This window comes from Anas acuta, chromosome 5 (genome assembly GCF_963932015.1).
Source record: "Anas acuta chromosome 5, bAnaAcu1.1, whole genome shotgun sequence".
In the NCBI taxonomy this organism is placed as follows: domain Eukaryota; kingdom Metazoa; phylum Chordata; class Aves; order Anseriformes; family Anatidae; genus Anas; species Anas acuta.
The window spans coordinates 46,989,194-47,007,416 of NC_088983.1; the positions used below are offsets into that span (position 1 = coordinate 46,989,194).

Sequence of the window (18,223 nt, forward strand, 5' to 3'; positions counted from 1 at the left end):
CCTGCAATCAGGGAGAAGAAAACAAGCACTACACACAGAGCAGAATAGAAAAATGAAGCAATTGCACAAAGCGCCTTACAAACAGCATGCTTTTCTTCTTTAATCTTCCTTCTACATATTTATGTACCAGGCATAACATTTCAGGAAAGAATACATGGAGAGCTGGAAGAACGCCTTCAAAGGCATGGGAAGAATGACAAAGTTTAGAATTTCAATGCTGGGTTCAGAAGAAAAAAAAAAACTAAACATCAATACAGAAGAAGAATAAAGTTCTCAGTCAAGTTGTGCAAAGTTCATTATCCCCTTAAAAAAGTCCCTTGGGATGGCCTGAGTGCAACACAAAGCATCCAAACTCCAGCAGTCAGTATCTGTAGCATCTCATTTACAGTGGAGCCTGCACGTAGAATAAAATTACCAGTTTATCATTAGTGCTGCTCATGTTGAGCATAAATACAAAACCTTTCTCAAAAACAGAGCTTTAACTGTATAGCTACCACAGATTCTTCCTGAAATTTGATTTTTTTTTTTTAAGTAGGTCTACTTCAAAAAAATAAGGCCTGAAAAAGAAATCTTTGGCATAAACAATTCAATTGCTTTAAAAGAACAGCACACCTTGGAAGTCAAATTGGGAACAGATGTTTAAGTGGAACAAGTTCTCTGCAACTGACAAAAGAATACCCTTACTTTGGAGAATAAAAGCAACTGAATTTTGCAGTAGGATTTGTACATTTGTAGATTTTACATGAACTTACTGTTGCATGTATATAGCTAGAGGAAAGGAAAACAGCGACCGGCCCTATCAAATCAAGAGCCTGTGTTCAATAACAAAGCTGATGTGACTTCAGTAAGGCATTTTCACAGTTTGCTACAAGTACAGCAGATTTAGTCACTGAAGTATAGGCTGTACAGCAGTATCCAGTGCCAATGCAGTAACTCAGTCAAATCTGCTCTTATTTGAGTGCCTCCGTACCACTGCCTGACACAGCCTATCCTCTAGCATTAGGGCAGAAGTTTGGTAGGGCAGGCAGCTAACCAGAGGATGCCAAAGACACTTTTACTCACAAGTATCTGGTGCTCCTGTGATGCACAGCTGAACAAAGCTCAAACCAACACGTAAAGAATCCAGTTTGACAGAAATCCAAACAAAGATCAAAGTTGTCTGAATATACATGCATTAAAGTTTCCAAAAAGGTCACTACGCCTCCCAAAGGAAACTGTTTTTGATCTATAATTATCTTCAGTAAACAGCATCAAATATACAGCCGAAACATTTAATCATGACCAAAAAGACATTTGTTTGTTGAATATTTTACTAGCTAATGCCACTTTCTTGCAGTGTAGATTAGAGTTCTGCAAAAATGTAACAAGATTGCTCAGAAAGAGTATAGGGCTTATTCATAAACCATGTGATATTTTGCAAGTAGCTGACTTCTGAACTTGCTGTAAAGATTAACCAACAGTGTTATTCACTTAAGAATCTCTATTTCTAACTAGCTTCCTTGCATACCAATTTTCAGTAATAAAAAATCATGCTTGAGGCTGCTGCCCAAGTCTTACCAACAACTCACTTACCTTACAGTGATTAAGCATACTCTAACAGGTCTACAGACACAAAATCATTAAGAGAAATCTGAGGAGTAAAGCCAAGCCATGCCTTTGCAATAAACAGTCACGAGGATTAAAGTCACTCAATAGGGCATCTCAGGTGAACCTGGTGACTACAGCATAGAAATAAAATAAACCAAGCAATCACTCCCCTTTAAAATTTGCATTAAATGACGATCGATTGAATGCGATGTTAATCTGTAAGTTAAACTGGCAGGCTCTCTCATGCCTTGTTAGTTGTGACTGAAACAAGCTAAAATCAGTTTAAGTCTCCTAGAAGCTGAAGGTGATTTTTATTTATGCATGAGTTCTCTTAAAGTTCCCAAAATACGACTACTAGGCCAATGTGTGAAGTGGCTTAACCAACGCATCAAAGAGAAAGGAGCTTTTCCCTCACTACCCACTATGAAAGTTTTGCAGGGTGGTTTTTGGTGGTTGTGTTTTTTTGTTGTTATTGCTAATCATTGGCTGTGATCTCTCTCTTCCTTACTTATGGCTGAGGTCCCCTTACACTGCAATGTTTTAAAGAATTACTTACGTGTAAAAATGAACAAATGCTGTGGTTTAAACCTAGCAGAAGACCTGAGTACACATGCTTCTACAGGTACAGCAACACTGCAAACCTCACCCACAGCACACTGAAATCAGAACACTTCAGCAGTACTGCCCCACTGACCAAGCTATCAGTTTGTGACCTGTCCAGCATTTTCCAAGATCACTTCTGGGTATAGATTAGCTACCCTCTGCAGGCAACTTCTTTGGAATCTTGGCCCAATTTCTTTATCCCCTTCCCAAGAAGGAAACTGGAATGACAGGCATATGTGAAAGGATAAGATAACAACAAAACACCCACAGACAAACAAACAGACCAACAAATGAAATGTGAACATACCTGAACAGCTCTGTCTGCTTCAGAAAAGGACTTGAAACCTGCTTGTCACACAGAAGTCTTCTGCCCCACAGGCTCACCGCAGCTGGACTCTTGGGTAGGTCAGGACACGCTCAGAGCCAGATTCATTCCAATGCTGTCAGCTGCTAATATCCATTAAGCTACAGCAATGGCAAACAGTTAACTGCAGCTCTGAAACAGAAAGTCAAGAAAAACAGTTTGAACTTTGAGTCACACAGAGCTTTCAATGGCTCAGGACTGGATCAGACTGGAACCATTTAGGGAGAACTGATGCCAAAGGAGAAAATTGTCACAAACAGCAGCTTTGATACAGTGTTTTTTACTACACTGGATGAATACACTGGCCTGATCTGTCTGTATGTAACAGGTCCAAGATGGCAAAGAACCGTGGGATGAACAAAGTTCATCCACTACTCTGCTACCCTCCCGGTTATTTCTGGGGGATGAAATTAGTGGTTGCTGGCTAGCTGCAGTAAGAGAGGTGATCTTGGGTGCCTGACTCCAAGGCTAGTTTCATCTTGCAGGTTAAGACAAGTAAATGCAAGTGTTTTCTTATAGGCTTTAATCTTCCATTACAGTCAAACCAGATACTATCAAGATGTTTTGGAGACACATTCACAGAACAGATTGCTTTCACTGACACCTCCAGGAGGAAGACCACAGATAGTAAGCTGGCTTCTCACCTAGCAAACAGCCAGGCAAAGAAGGGAAAGTATAGCAAACAACGCGCTAATTACCAGGCTAATCCCTACAGCTTATGGATCATACGGCCTCTCTCCTCCTCCTGAACAGCATGCTGCTATACAACACGGTTCTGTAATGTACACTCCATCAAAAACAACTACAACAAAAAACCCACTGCTACACTCCACAACTGTAATCAAAACTGAAACTCTTATAGTTGTCATTATTTACAACATTTTCATTATAGGTTTGCACATACTGCACTGTTCCTAGGTATTTTAGATAATTCTAGTCTCCACTGCAATATGTTACACAGTACACATTCCAGCATGCCACCTCTTCTGACCTTCTCAAAATTCACAATAATCTTGCTGAGTAAGAGATAAGCACACACACACACAAAAAAAAACCAACAAACAACACTGAACAGCTACTGTACTACGCAGAAACCTCACTCCCCCCTCAAAAACCTAAGCACTAGGATCTGGTTACTTTAAATACTGCTATAAAAGCCATCACTTAGGCATTTCATTACAGTAGTTGTCTCCCTTCTTTATCCCTTTGCACTAATTAGCTTCTAAGCTCATGCAGTAAAGAATTATGTTTATCCCCTCTGTGGTAACAAACGTTTCTAGAACTGCAGGCCTTTCAGCAGCCCTACAAGATGTCCATCTTCCAGCGTCTCTGAAGTCCAAAAACATGACCACAATGTCAGGTGACCAAGGACAAAATGAAGGAATTACTATCACAGTAGTTCAATGATTATTTGCTGTGTAAGGATGAAAGTCTGGAATACCGAAGAGCCACATCTAAACATTTTCCTAATATTTAAGCCAACCATCCAAAATAAAGCTAATCCAGACACAGGAAAGAGGGATGCTTTCCAGCCATATAGCTTGTCTTTCTGGAGTTTGGGACTATGATACAGCACAGTGCAGGGCAAAGTCAGTATCTTCAGAATATATAAAAAAAAAAAAAAAGAAAAAGAGAGAGATAAAAGTGTATTTCCCTTAAATAAAAGCTTCCACTTAGGTCACTTTTTACGCAAGACTTTCCAGAACCGGCCCCGCACCACGCCGGGGACGCAGCGCTCCAGCCACCCCTGCGTGCAGCCAACGCGCACACCCCTCCGCCACGCACGCACCAGCCCTCCAGCCGCTCCACGCGCTGCCGGCTCGATCCGGTTCCCCTTAATCCGGTTCCCTTTGATCCGATTTGTCCCGCTGCGCTCCGCTCCCCGCCGCAGGGCGCCCGGAGCCCGCACCCTGACCACGCCCCCTGTGGGCGGGGTCAAACCCCGTAACCACGCCCCCTGTCCCCAGGCCACGCCCCCCGCCCACGTGACCGCTGCCGGGAAGTGGGTGAAAGGTCGCGGCGCCGAGCCCGAGCCAAGGGCTGCCCCGGAGGCAGCGCCCTCAGCTCACACGCCTCAGCTGCGGGATGTCGCGGGGCTTTTTTAACCTAGGAGCAGCCTTTCCTTGCAGCAGGATGCTCTGATCGAGGCTGTGGCACCCCCAGAACATCCCCGAGCTCCCAGCAGGTCACGGCTCTGTCAGAGCCTTGTTTCTGTGTGAGCAGGTGAAGCTGCGCTCCTGCGTTAATTAATGGAGAGCCACGTCACTCACCTGCAGCATCACAGCTCGGTAATTATTAGCTGTATCAACGAACCAAGAGCACGTTCCCGGTGCTGACTGTACAACTCACGCGGGGCAGAGGACACCCGACCGCGTTAGCCGAGCGCGTGGATCCAGAAACTGAGGGGGGCGGGCAGGAAAACAGAATTGAGAAACCCAGCACAAAACATCGTCCCCAGCCCTGCTGCTGCACTCCGGCACACGTGATAAGGAAATGAGTAGTCCTCGGTACAGTAATTTCCTCTACGCTGCGGAGTTTCAACACAATCGCCCTTCAGGGGCGGACAAACTGCCAGGTGAGAGGCGCAAGGGGCCGCCTCTCCCCATCCCGCTTTACACTTTTTCCTTCCCCCCCCCCAAAAAATGCACCTGGCGCTGCAGCTCCGCCACCGGCACCACAGCGATAACCAACAACCAAAGTCACGCCCAACGCTGCTTTTTCCCATTGAAAACCCAAGACGCGGCACAAAACCTTCAAAACGCGGCGAGCAAGCGGGGAGCAGCAGCTGCTGCTATCCCTGAGCTCTCCCTGCCGCAACGAGCCCAAGCACACCTCAAAAACCACTTTTTTTACGGCGACCGCGCTATTTTCCTGCAAGTTTCACAGCTTTTAGCCCCGGCGGCACGCAGAGCTCGGCAGCGGGGATAAAATCCCTGGGGGGGTCGCTTCTGGAGCCCAAACCAGGGCGCAGCAGCCCCACGGGCTCCCCCCCTCCCCACAGCCCCGTCCCCACCGCCGCCTCCCGCCCCGGGGACACCTCACGGGGCACGCCGGCGGCTCAGCCCCGCTGCGGGGGGCTCCCCCGGCCCGGCCGGCCGCCACCCACCTGCTGAGAGCCGCGGCCGCCGCTCAGCGGCTCCACCAGGGGCGGCCCGGAGCCGGCCGAGCGCAGGAGACCGGCGGCGGAGCGAGGAGGGAGGGAGGGAGCGGGGAGGGCGGCGGCCGCTCCCCTCACACGCCCCGCCGGAGCCGCGCTTGCCGCCCGCCCCGCCATTGGCTGCCGGTGGGGAAAGGGGCGGGGATTCGCCGGCGGGGCGGAGGAGCGGGAAGGGAGGAGGGCGCTGATAGGTCAGCGGTGGGGGGTGCTGGGGTGTGATTGGCGGGCAGCGCCCAGGGGGGCGGGGTTTGAAGGGGGGAGTTATGGCGGACTGAGGGGAGTTGGGGGGGGGGGGATGGAGCTGAGGCGGGATGGGGCTGTGGGGGTGAAGGGGAGCGGTGTCAGGGGGCTCACAGGGCTCCTGGGGCATGGAGGCGGCCGCTCCCGGGCGATAAAACCCCAGGGGTTGCGAGGAGAGGCAGTGGGGGTGTAGAGTTGTTGGGATGTGGGTGTAGATTGGGGTAAGGTAGCACATGGGGGACCTGCCTGTGGTGCCAAGATGGGCTCCCTGCGAGGGCGCACCGAATGCAGGGGGCTGAAGGAGGTGCGCTCGGTGCTTCCCAAAAGTAATTGCAGGCTTCCAAAAATGCAAAATCATGGAAGCAATCTACATGAAAGCGACAGTCCCAGAGCATGCAAAAGTTGAAATGATTAAATTTTATGCTTGCAATGGGCCAGTCGCTTTTGGGTGTCAAGATCTTAGAGCCTGAATATCTCTGATGCGCCTTCTGACTTCGGTATGACAGGTGCAGGAAGTCTCTGTCCTTTCTGAAATGACGTCAGACTATGGTGGTGTCGACACGAAGGTTCTGAACTAGGACAATTTGGGATTCATAATCTTTCCCTTGTGGGCAGATCCACCCAACCCCACAGTCCTGCCAGCTGGAATTTCCAGGATGTGTCTGAAGGCTCCAAAGCACACAAACATATGATGAAATCCAGAAGCGTGGACACTACAGACTGAGCCTCTCCCACATCCTTAAGATCATGCAATGTCAATAAAATGAAACACTACTGGTCAGAATTTTCACCTCCAGTGTTCCATGCCTAATGATGTGATTTTAAGATGTTACTACCCCAGGAAGAAGCATAAAGCCCAGAAGAAAACGAGGAGAAGAGGCTTAGGTCTATTAGTATTAGTAAGAGTGGAGGAAAAAAAAAAAAAAAAAAAAAAAGTAAATCACCACAAACCCATTTATGCCCCCAAGTTCAGCAGCATCCATGTTTATGTGTATTTAGCCATAACAGGTATGGCTAAATAATGTATAATGTAACTTGAAGAGTTAGAAGAAGGTAATTAATAAGTTTTGTCTCTGTGGTGTACGTGTTCTACAAGGAGATTAAAAATAAAAAATCATCTGCATATTTTTCATTATGCACAAAGACAACCTAAAATGTCTTGATGTTTGTTGTTGAATGTTTTTTCTTCTGGGTGCTTTTTATCTTTGAAATATTAAACAAGCAAAAACCACACATTTACACCAACGCAAGTCTGCTTTCTCTCATTCTACCAGGAGTTTCCTCATATCTTTGTCCCCAGCCAACATGTTCATCTACACGGTAATCAGGAAGGAATCAGGCAGCTGGGAACAGTTGTTGGTGTTGTTTATTTTCTTCTCATGAATTAGGGAACACCCAGATAAACTTGTGATTCTAAGCCCCCTGCAACTAACCTCCATAAGGACATGAAAAGCATTGCATTACATGAGGTTGTGTGATTGTGTCTTAGCCAAACTTGACTTGGCTCTGTTTTGCTGGCAGATGTAAACATAACATTGCAGATAGTCCTGTGACTAGTTGCCAGTGGTCCTGCCACTATCACCTAGGTCAGGCTCTATTCACCCATTAACCCAGGTGAAACAAGTCAAATACTTCCTGGAGTAAGATCATCCTAATCAGAACATGGACCATCTTTTACTGTGGCTACTGCTCCATTCCCTCTGCTAAGAATGCTTTCTCTTCATCTAGAGACATAAGGTGATTCTGCTTCTCATGACTGCAAGCCTGCACTGTGGCCTGGAATTCTAACCTTTCACTGCCCAGCAAAGATAAGTCATTTTTTTTCCACCATAATTCACGTACCAAATTCAAAAAAAAAAAAAAAAAAAAAGCACAGACAATATCATCAGCACAGACCATATGTGCTTGGTACTATAAGACCTCCTAGTAATTAATTCTGATTCTTACAATCCAAAGAAATCAAAAAAATCAATGACAAGTGATATTTATCTCTACCTATGCAGACTGAAATAGTTTAAGTGTAGCGTTATAGATACGTACCTCTTGAATTAAATCCTTCTGGTCAGCTTACCCCAGTTCTTCAAGATTTCTTCGCTTCTGTACATGCAACATGGCTTCTTTGCAGCAGCTTTTCTTCTCCAGTACTGCTCATTATTTTTGCTTTTGTCTATTTTTGACAGATTTTAATGATGTCACATCACTAAACCTTAAGCCTGGATCATGTTTGGAAGTTTGTTATCCTCAGTGGAAACTCATTATCCTCAACATGATTTTGCATTGTTCTCTTTTGATGTTTTTATTACTATTATATTGATGCAGTTTCTGAAATAACTCAAGTCAAGCATTTTTAATATAGACAACCAACTGTCTTGAATTGTGTTGAAACTGATTTATTCTGCTTATTGGAATTGAATTGTTCAAGATTTTCAGCACACAATTGTTGGATGTAGTCTTAGTTGCTTCACCAGCTATTGTCCCAGTTTGCTTGCTAATCAGACAGTTTCATTTTAAGCATCACCAAGACATTTTATTTTATTTTCCTTTGTATTATCTCCTGTGATATCTGAACATGAGGGTTTCCGTTTCATAATTAGGACACATAGCCACTGGTAACCCAGCATCCCTCAGCAATTTATCACTGATAATTTGAGTGGCAAAACACATCAGTAGTAAGTGAATTGAAGAACAGCCCCAAAATACACCTCTTGTAGATAGCTAAGTGCATGCATGTTTGTATGCCAGGAGTCAAGGGTGAGAGCAAGGCAGGCAAGGCAGTGCCCTCCCTGACAAGGGCACCATCCCATGGCACCTGAGCAAGGGGAGCAGAACAGGTCCAGTGACAGTAAACAGGGTCAGCCAGATCATTTGACACGTCTGCAGCAATGAGGAAGTCCAAGGTTGTCAAGCTGGAAAACTGAGTCAGGGTCAGGGTCCAGATCAACAGGGAGCGTGGCCAGGTGGGGGACTGGCTGCAAGGCCAGGGCATCAAGGACAAAAGCCTCAGCTGAAAAGCTCCTTCCAAGTGAAGCAGGGAGCCCCGCTGAGGCCCTTAGATCCTCCCCTAACAGCTCTTATCAAGGCTAGAAAGCTGCACCCTGTATCTGAGGCCTTGCACCCAAAAGCCACGGAGGCGTTGAGGAGCCTGCTCAGGGTCCTGACAGTATACACACATATGCACGTGCACACTCACAGAACAGATGCATTTATCTGTAGGAAAAGTGGAGATCTTTACAAAACCCAACAGCCAAAAGGTACAGGATTTTATGTCAAGAATCAAATTTATGTCAAAAATCAAAAAAGAACCATTGCAAAACTGCATTCACCAGTCAGCACATATACTGACTGGTGAAAATCCCTGAATGATTTTGCCTGCCAGAAATAATACCCATGCATTGCCACATCCTTCTTTTCTTATATGTTTCAGCCCACTCCTGACTCCCAGGCCCTTACTGCTATGAGTCAACCATCTTAGCCACCGTTGTTAATACTGACTAATGCCAAAATGTACCAGCAGAGTAATGGAAAGGAAGACTTTGATCTGGCTTGTTTTTTTCTTCATTCTTAAATACTGTCTCATGAGGATATAGAAGCAGTCCAATTGATATTTAAACAGAAAAGAGTGAGTTGTCATGTCTTACCCTGCCTTTTTTTTAAAAAACAAAAATAAAAACAGATAAAATGGTCACTACTGACATGGCTTGACTGCATTGTCAACAGGGATATCAGCCTATCCTGTGACATTCAGACCTAGCAGAATGCATGCTGTGTGTATCTGTGACTTCAACAGCAGAAAGAAGTTCTAAGAAAATAAATATGCTCTTATTCTCTTGAACATTACCACTGTTTCAACTGAACTTCTAGTATATTAATTCTTCTGGAGTGGGATGAGCATTCTAATTTTACAATCATTCAAACTGTGAAATGGTTGCTCAGAACACGTGACAGGTTTTGTTTAGAGTACCTTTCCAGTAACTACTCTAAACCCCTGGTTTAGGCTGTCAAACTAGGCTTTAGGGCATCTTTGGAAAGTCAACACTCACAGATGCCACTCAACTAGTAAGTGCAATACAGTGTTGCTTTAGAAATTTCATAATGATAACTTCAGGTGGTGAAAACCCACCTAATATCCCCAGATTTGACCCAAGAATTCTCCATGGCCAGGGTTATGCTCCCTGTGCCTGGACTTACTGTTTTGTACATATGAGATATTCCTACATTTTGCAACATGACCTCCGAAGATATGACCTGGACCAAGTGAACAGAAAAACTAATCAATACCCACTGAGAAGCGTATAAATATAAGCCTAACATGTTGCTGACTGAATTGTCCTTAAATTTAGCAGGTCAGTTACAGAAGTTTTACAGGAAGGGTTAAATTTATGATCAAATAATGATGATAGAATCCACTGAGATTTTTTTAAAAGTTCCTGAACATATTTGAGAAGAAGTCCAAAAGGAATTGTGGCATCTGCATGCTTAAAACACCACATTCCAAGCACTGCACTACTTCTCTAATATATTTTTAATACATATTGAACAGTAAGAGCAAAATGAACAGCACTGCAGTGCCATACAGATGAGACTGTCCTTTTGGACAAGCTCATAGGTGTTCCTCTGCTCAGAAAAATATGTAAAGAGCCTATTTGGAAGGAATTGACAGCACCTGGTAGATTCGCCACACAGAGAAATTTTTAAATTATCTGTTTTTCATAACTCTCCTTCTGATGTTTCAGTTCTTTTCCCTGAATTTGAGTATTTGTCCTTCACAGTCGCATTGGGTGAGGAATATGGATCACCTGATATCATCTTTGATGTGAGAAAATGGATGGCATCCCAGGTATAAAGGGCATTACTTACAGTATGTGCCTAAGGTTATGTTGACAGTAGCAAAATGGAGCCTGGCCAAGTTTTGAAAGGGAAGCATGTAGGCAGGCATTTTCTAAAGTAAGGGAAAAGTCAAAAGTACAATACCAAAGGTCCATGTATATTAATTAGAAAAAGCTTTTAGTGAATGTTGCAACCTAATAGTGGTTGTGTTTGGGACACTCCCTAAATTCTGAGAAAGAAAATCATCTGGCCTGAAAATACATACCATTATTTCTAGCAAAATTAGAGGCTTATTTAGAGGTTATCTGGAATTTTATTTAGAAGTCTATTTGTTCAAATTGAAGAATCTGGCAGGGACTTTTGGGAAGACATCACGTCTACTTGTAAAACATTTCAAGTAATCCACTGTCAATAGAAAATCTGTCTCTCGGACTAACATTCACCCACAAATTAATCGCATAATTTCCTTTAACAGTTTCAAATACTAGGCATACCTTGAGGGGTTTGTACTGCAGATTTTTGGGGCTCATAGGGTAAGAGATACTGTATGTACTATTTTCTACTTGTTTGCTCCCCACATAGGTCTGGGAGGACAATGGCACTGTCAAGTATCTGTGAACATTTGCTTCATTTCTAGTATACCAGTTATATGCCTTACAGTAATTCCCAGACTGTGTCCAGAGACTGAAGGAGATTGATCTGCTGTTTAGCGTCCAAGCCGAAATCAAAGGAAGTGAGTTCAATTCCTTGCTGCACTTTGGACTTTAGGGACAAAGCACATCAGCTCAGTTCCTCAATGTTATTCATTGTTCAAGGTAAGCAGAGCCCGTGGGAACACCATGCAAAAAAACAATAATAATAATAATAATCTGTGCAGCTGAGGAGCAGGGAAGAGAGAATCCTTTACTTCCCATGATCATGGCATTTTAGACAGGATAAAAAAATGCAGACTACTTGCCTCCAGCTGAATGGATTAGATTATTCTTTCACTTTGTTCATAGCTTTTGGAAAAAAAAAAAAATGCATTTCAACACTCACTAGACCACTATTGCTTATGTAGCATGGCTATATCAGTCTAAGTCTTTTCACTTTAAATGCTTGCAGTTCATCCATAGACAACTGAAGCACGTCCACAATTCCTCATGTCATTTTCCTTATGAATTATCATGCCTACTCAGGTATGTCTTTAATGACCAGTAGAGCTTTGTGAGAACACATTTTATCATTCTGCCCATTGCTTTGTGATTGTATTGCTCTACATTTCAGAATACCTCCCAGAAAATAAAGGAAATGTGGACCAGGACAACCCCACCTCCCATCGAGCCTCTTTTGGCATCTATTACCAGTGCCAGTGATATTTGCAAACTGAGCCAGCGAAAATATCCTGTACTGAACACCATAGTCACAGTCAGCAACTAAAATTCACAGTGCTGCCCTTTACAAGGATTGTTCACCAACCGCTCTTTCAGGAAAGAGAAGGATATTCTTACTATGCATAGTCCCCAAAGACATCTCCATTTCATTATAGTATTTATGCCAGCATAAAAACTATCTGTGCTTTAGTTGCTCTCTTGTTGCACCAGTAGGTTTCCATAAACAGGCTTCAATATGAACTCAATTCTACAGCCCTTGTTTCAGATGTATAATGCATAACCAAGAGATTTTCAAGCCCTGTAGATCTGCAACATATGCAAGTCTCATCTTCAGTCAAGGCTGAGTGCACACATACAATTAAAATCTACCTTTGTACCTTTTCTATTGAATTTCCTTATCTTTCTATACCTGCAGCCATAATAAAACATAGTGTACTTGCCACATGCTTCCTTTACCTTCCGTAGTACCACCAACATAAATGAAGCAGAGCACTGAGTGGTAAGAAGGGGGGAAAAACCTTCAGTAGTTGGAGGAAGATGGAAGAAAGCAAGTGCCAGACAGCTTATAGAAGAGGCAACAGGTGAAGCCAATGATAGCAGCATTGCAACAGCACATCTCCAAGCTTTGAGTTTTCAAAGGAAGTTCCACTGTCAGCCCCAGAAGGGAGAAGCCTTCAATTATTTGAAATAGACAGAAACTCTGGCTAAGCTAAGTATTGGCAATGTTTGAGTTGGAAGGAAAGCAGCTTAAAGTCTCCCTGCTTAGTTAACCTGAATGTTGCACATCCAGGTTACAGACACAGCTCCTCACCTGCAGCAGCGTGCCATAATTCTCTGTGTGTTGGCTGCGCCACAGCTGTTGGGACACAGCCTCAGCTTCCCTGGTCATCCCGTGTGCTTGTTGTGTAAGCAAATAGCACTACTGATTTGGGGATTCGTGGTGCTAATCAAGACCAGAGTGAAACGCTGGAGCAAGGAAAATGTGCCAAAGAGATCAGATCAGGGAATGCTTGAGCAAACTGAACATATATAAGTGCATGTGCCTTGGTGGGTTGCACCCACAGGTGCTAAGGGAGCTGGCAGACATGATTGTGAGGCCAATCTCTGTAATCTTTGGTGAAAGATTGGCTTTGTGGGTAAATAGCTAAGAAAAGCACCTTAATATTTTTCAGTTTCCGAAGGCATCAAAGGATTTAGTCATGTTTAACAGTCTTGTTGTGTTCATCAAACCATTCTAATAAGTAATAAAAACTGCTACAGAAAGCAAAGTGTTTGACCTATTTACAAACATTAACTACAGCTCCTATCAAGATGGGCAACAGAAAGTAAACCAAGCAGTGTAGAAGTACTCCTGTGCTGTTTGGCTAATTTTTCGAAGTGATGTAAGCATCCAGTGGACTTTGTCCGTATTTGTGACTGAATAGTTCAATTCAGTGTAGAACTGCTGAGTTTTGTGATCATGCACCAAGCACAAATTCTACCTATACATATCTAAAATACACATCCAAATTACTGGAAGAGCTGAGGACAATAAAGAAAGGTGAATGAAAGCAAAGATCATCAACATGTTTTGAAAACAAGCTTTTCAGAACCTAAGGAAAAATAATATACATGACTTTGTAGGCTATTTACTGACCTGTAGGCAGGTCAGCTTCCTACCTAAGCTGTATCTGCCAGGCTGCTTTTCAAAATACAAAATACTGTCAGCCAGGGAATTACTATTGCAAAGCCCCTTGTTCTGCATGCTGGAGCCTTTGCACTCCCATCATCTGTGAGAATTAGTTTTGCTTGCATTTATGCCTGGAAAGCTAATGAATTTAGGAAGTGCACAGATGACATGCTGGATAAGTAGAATACCATCACACATAAATATGTTCCCGTACCTTAATGAAGGAACAGAAGTAACAAGGGAAAAATCACTAAGATTAGAAAGCCATTAGAGTGAAGAATTATTAAAAGCACAGAGTGCAAAAAAGTCTTAAGTGTTCTCCTATATGACAATATACAAGTAATTGAATTGGTCAGAGATGGGACTGAAATTAAACCTCTCCTCCAAAAAGTATATTTTTAGAATGATTTTAAATGACAAACAGTGGAGAAAAGTAATATTTCTGTACATCACAGAATATAAGAACTGACTACTGTCTACCAAATTGCATGAAAATGGCAGTGTTTCTCAGGATTTCTTAATGCAATCCTAATATTTGTAGCAAAGTGTTAATGACTCTGCTAGTGACTGATCTTAGGCGGCTTTTCTAGGAAGTTAATGCGATTTGAATCGTGAGTTTTATGCAGGAAGATTTTGGTTTTAAAACCAAATACATGAAAATGACTTTGTGGAAAGAACACGTGGGAAAATTACATGTACAGCTAAAACAGTACAGTTTTTTAAAAGGCCATAATATTAGGTCTTCCATAAATATTTTAATTTTCATGAATGCTGAATTTGATGTCAGAAAATGTCAAGGCACTGAAATTATCACTGTGAAAACTTAGTGAGTTATTTCACTGTTTCACAGTAGGTCCTTAGTGAACAGATATCAGCTACGTATTTTATCGAACAAGCGTTTTGTGCAACATGTTCAGTACCCGAGCAGGGAAGAATCTTTCTTCAATAGAAAATAGGGCTTACTGCCCTCGTGTGGCTATTGATAAAAAAAAAAGGGCCTTGGAAAATTTATTTTCCAGGACTGAATCCAACATAACTACTAGAAGCAAGCATTCACAAAGCACAGATAGCGCATTTTTCTCATTGTGAAACTTCCTGATCTTGCCTTTGAAGCAGCTGTGACTTGTTGTACCCTAGCTCTTGACTAGATGACCCAGCAATTTTATATTGCCTATTTCTGTGCTCTTCTAAATCTGAGGTGGTATTTAGCTCCTCTGTTTGTAGAGAGGAAGCAAATTGTGGATTCATTTTTTTTCATCCAATGTTTTCTCTGACTAATCTTTTGTTATTTCTTAATTTGCTCAGAACTACTTGTAGGAAGGTCAATGTTCTTAAAAAGACCAGCTTGAAATTTATTTAAGTAGTTTTTGATTATTGTATTTGAGCTAAATGCAGAGATCTTCTCTTGTCCTTATTCGCAAGGTACTTCTCTTAGGCCCTTTGAAAGTTTAAGGTTTTTGTTTGTTTGCATTTATTTTTGTACAAACTCCTACAGATTGCAGGTTCTCCAGAGATATCTGCAGTTACCACTGCCCATTCTCCCCAACCCCACCCCAGGATTTGAGCTGGACATGCTTTACAAAGAGAAAAATGTGTGGTTCTGCTGAACCTCCTGTGAAAGTATCCAAAATACATGAATATATATGTAGATGTGACTGGAATATTTGGAGATTTGGTAACATTTCTCACACCTTTCATTGCTAGGCTTTGTAGAGGGGCTCCTGGCCACATCCATCACTACTTTTCAACAGCTATAACAATAATGAAACACAGATGAGCTTGCACAATCTCTGTTTTTCTTCTACAGGGTGCATGCTTTCACAATCCTCTTTTGATGGGGTGGTTACACTGAGGATACTATCAGCCCTGTGAATTCATGATTGGCCTTCCCACATTGTACCTGCAGTCTGCAAGTGGAAATATCACCCTGTAGTGTAATGAGATGCCAGTATTGCATCTCATTGCACAGAGCAAGGCTGTTCTTGCCTGGAATTATGCATGTAGGGTGCTGTCAGTTGTCCACCCTCCTTAGCTGAAGGAGGGACGTTAATTAATGCATGTGGCCTGTGCAGGTGTGGTACACATAAGGCAGTATAAGTGTAGAGTAAATAGTCGGTATAGGGCTGCACGACCTGATTTTACTGGGTAAAATTAGGTATGTCTCCCATTCCTGCTCCTCCCTACCAGACTTGCTTGCTGCAGTCAAGAGTTGGTGGATACCTTTGAGTCTGACCTTGAAAGCAAATGGCAGGGATAAATAGAGGGAGGAAGTCTTTTTCAAATAGCCTGTCCTTTTGAAAAAGGACACAGGTACAAAAACACTTCATATCCTTGCCCAGAATGGACTCCTGAACTGGACAAGACATATGGTTCAAGGTTTAGCAATGTATTTATCTCTCCCTCTGTAAATACTGGTGCTAGGACACTATCACCTATTCTGGTGTTTACACTCCAGACTTCTGACAGAGGGGGTGGGCAAGTGTGGCTCAATCACATCTTGTTCAGCAGAATCCCACCAAATACTATCCATTGACATGGCAGAAGTGTTTTGATACCTGCTGAAATGGACCCAAGGGAATGGCTTGAAGCTGTGACAAGGGAGATTCAGGCTGGATATCAGGAAAAGGTTCTTCACCAAGAGGTTGGTCAGGCACTGGAATAGGCTCCCCAGGGAAGTGGTCATGGCACCAAGCCTGCCAGAATTCACACTCAGTAGTAGCTTTTATACTAAAAATTGCTTCTAGGTTTTGCAGCCTACTGTGTTCCACAGCCACAGAGAATGTGATCTAGGGCTCAATCTCCAAGACCACCTAAACAGGAGTAACAAATAAGACAGAAAAGTCCAAGAACGTGTATTTTTGGTGCATGTCTAGTATTTGAAATACCCTTCTCTCATAGATGCTGCCACCAGATACTTCTCAAAATTCACTGTTATAGTTTAACACTGGCAAGCAGCTAAGCATCACACAGCCACTTGCTCACTCTCCCCAGGTGGGATGAGTGAGAGAATCAGAAAGGTAATAGTGTGTGAACTCATTAACTCTAGCCTGGTCAAAACCATGACAATCCTCTCCTCAAATATATGTATTATTAAGGTATGGGGATAAGAAGTAACACAGTGTAAGTTACAGAGCAGATTGCTGAGCAACCCATAGTCAGCACCAAAGGCACAAAATTGTGCAAGAATCTCTTGTAAACTAAGGTGTGCTTATGGACTACAGGTGGTAGTTAGTAGCACATCTACTTATTGGAAGTACTTAAGTTTTCCCAGGAATATTTAGTTTACTTTAACTAAACTCAGTTGACTGTAACAGAAAAATCTAACGGTTTAAAGACAAAATAAGCTTCAGAAAAGAGAAGAGCAAGACTGGCATGTGAATCAAATTGCTAGAGCCAACTCTGCAGCAGTCTCAAGCTGCATGCCCAGCTTGTCCTCACAAGCAGCCCAAATGCTCAGTGCTTTCCATTCAAAAGTCTTGTCCTAGGAAACGCTGAGCGAGGATCATGGGTCAAACAAACATGAACTTGGAGGCCTTTGGGCCACTCAGAAACACACTCAGAGGCCCCTGAGACACACAGGAGCACAGAAGTCCCAGGGGTTATCCAGGAAGGCACATGGATGTCCCCAGGCCACACACAAGGGCACTCAGGGCAAAGAATAGCACTTGGAGGTTCTTGACAGGCACTAGGAGGCACTTGGAGGCCACAGGACCTCACTGAGATGCACACAACAACCACTGGGCCACACAGAAAAGGCCAAGGAGGCTCATGGGTCTCACTAAAAGGTATTTGAATGCTCTGGGACCACAAAAAAAGTAACACTAAGGACTAAAAGGTGAAGAGAAATTTAATTGGACAACCCCTAGGCTGCAAAGTAAGGCACTTGGAGTCCTCAGGGATGCACCAAAACACACTCGGGGGCCCTTGGGCAGCACAGAAAGGCACAAGGAGCCCTGGAGGCCTCACTGGAAAGCCTAGGAAGTCTCTGAACTGCACAGAAAAGCACCTGAAGGGACATAGTAACCTACCCAGCCCTGTGTGAGAGGCATGTCTGTGGAAACATCGTCCTCTGCAGTGTGCTCAGTGCAGCTGCAGGGCCTGGGCATGGAGATTCCACACACCAGCCTCCTCAGCACTGCTGCAGGGGCAAGGAGACAGGAGCTTGGACACCTCACCCGCAGCAGCATACACACGTTCTTGAATTCAGCAACGTAACCTGAGAGATACCAACTCCAGATGTCTTTGAGTGCCTTCTGATGAGTGCGATGGTCCTCTGAGTGCCTTTTGGTGTGCTTTTGTTTGGATGAAAAAGATCTGGAAGTGCATTTGGTATTTCCCAGGTGCCAAAGCCCATTCTTGACAACTACCCTAAACTTTCCCTGACCCTAAAATTTACCTTAACC

At 43.5% G+C, this 18,223-nt stretch overlaps 1 protein-coding gene across 3 annotated transcripts in view; it reads right to left on the reverse strand.

The window, feature by feature from the left end:
- Positions 1-5,808, reverse strand: part of CPT1A (carnitine palmitoyltransferase 1A) — a 40,070-nt gene extending 34,262 nt beyond the window's left edge. The window contains exons 1-2 of one of the 3 annotated variants that reach the window (XM_068684557.1): positions 5,661-5,808; positions 2,498-2,686 (exon numbers count right to left, since the gene is read on the reverse strand). The gene's annotated coding sequence lies outside the window, so the exon portion shown is untranslated. Of the gene's footprint in view, positions 1-2,497; positions 2,687-4,343; positions 4,483-4,824; positions 4,972-5,660 lie in introns of those variants that run through there. The other 2 variants (XM_068684556.1, XM_068684558.1) reach the window with 2 other exon arrangements.
- Between the last annotated feature and the right edge of the window lie 12,415 nt (positions 5,809-18,223).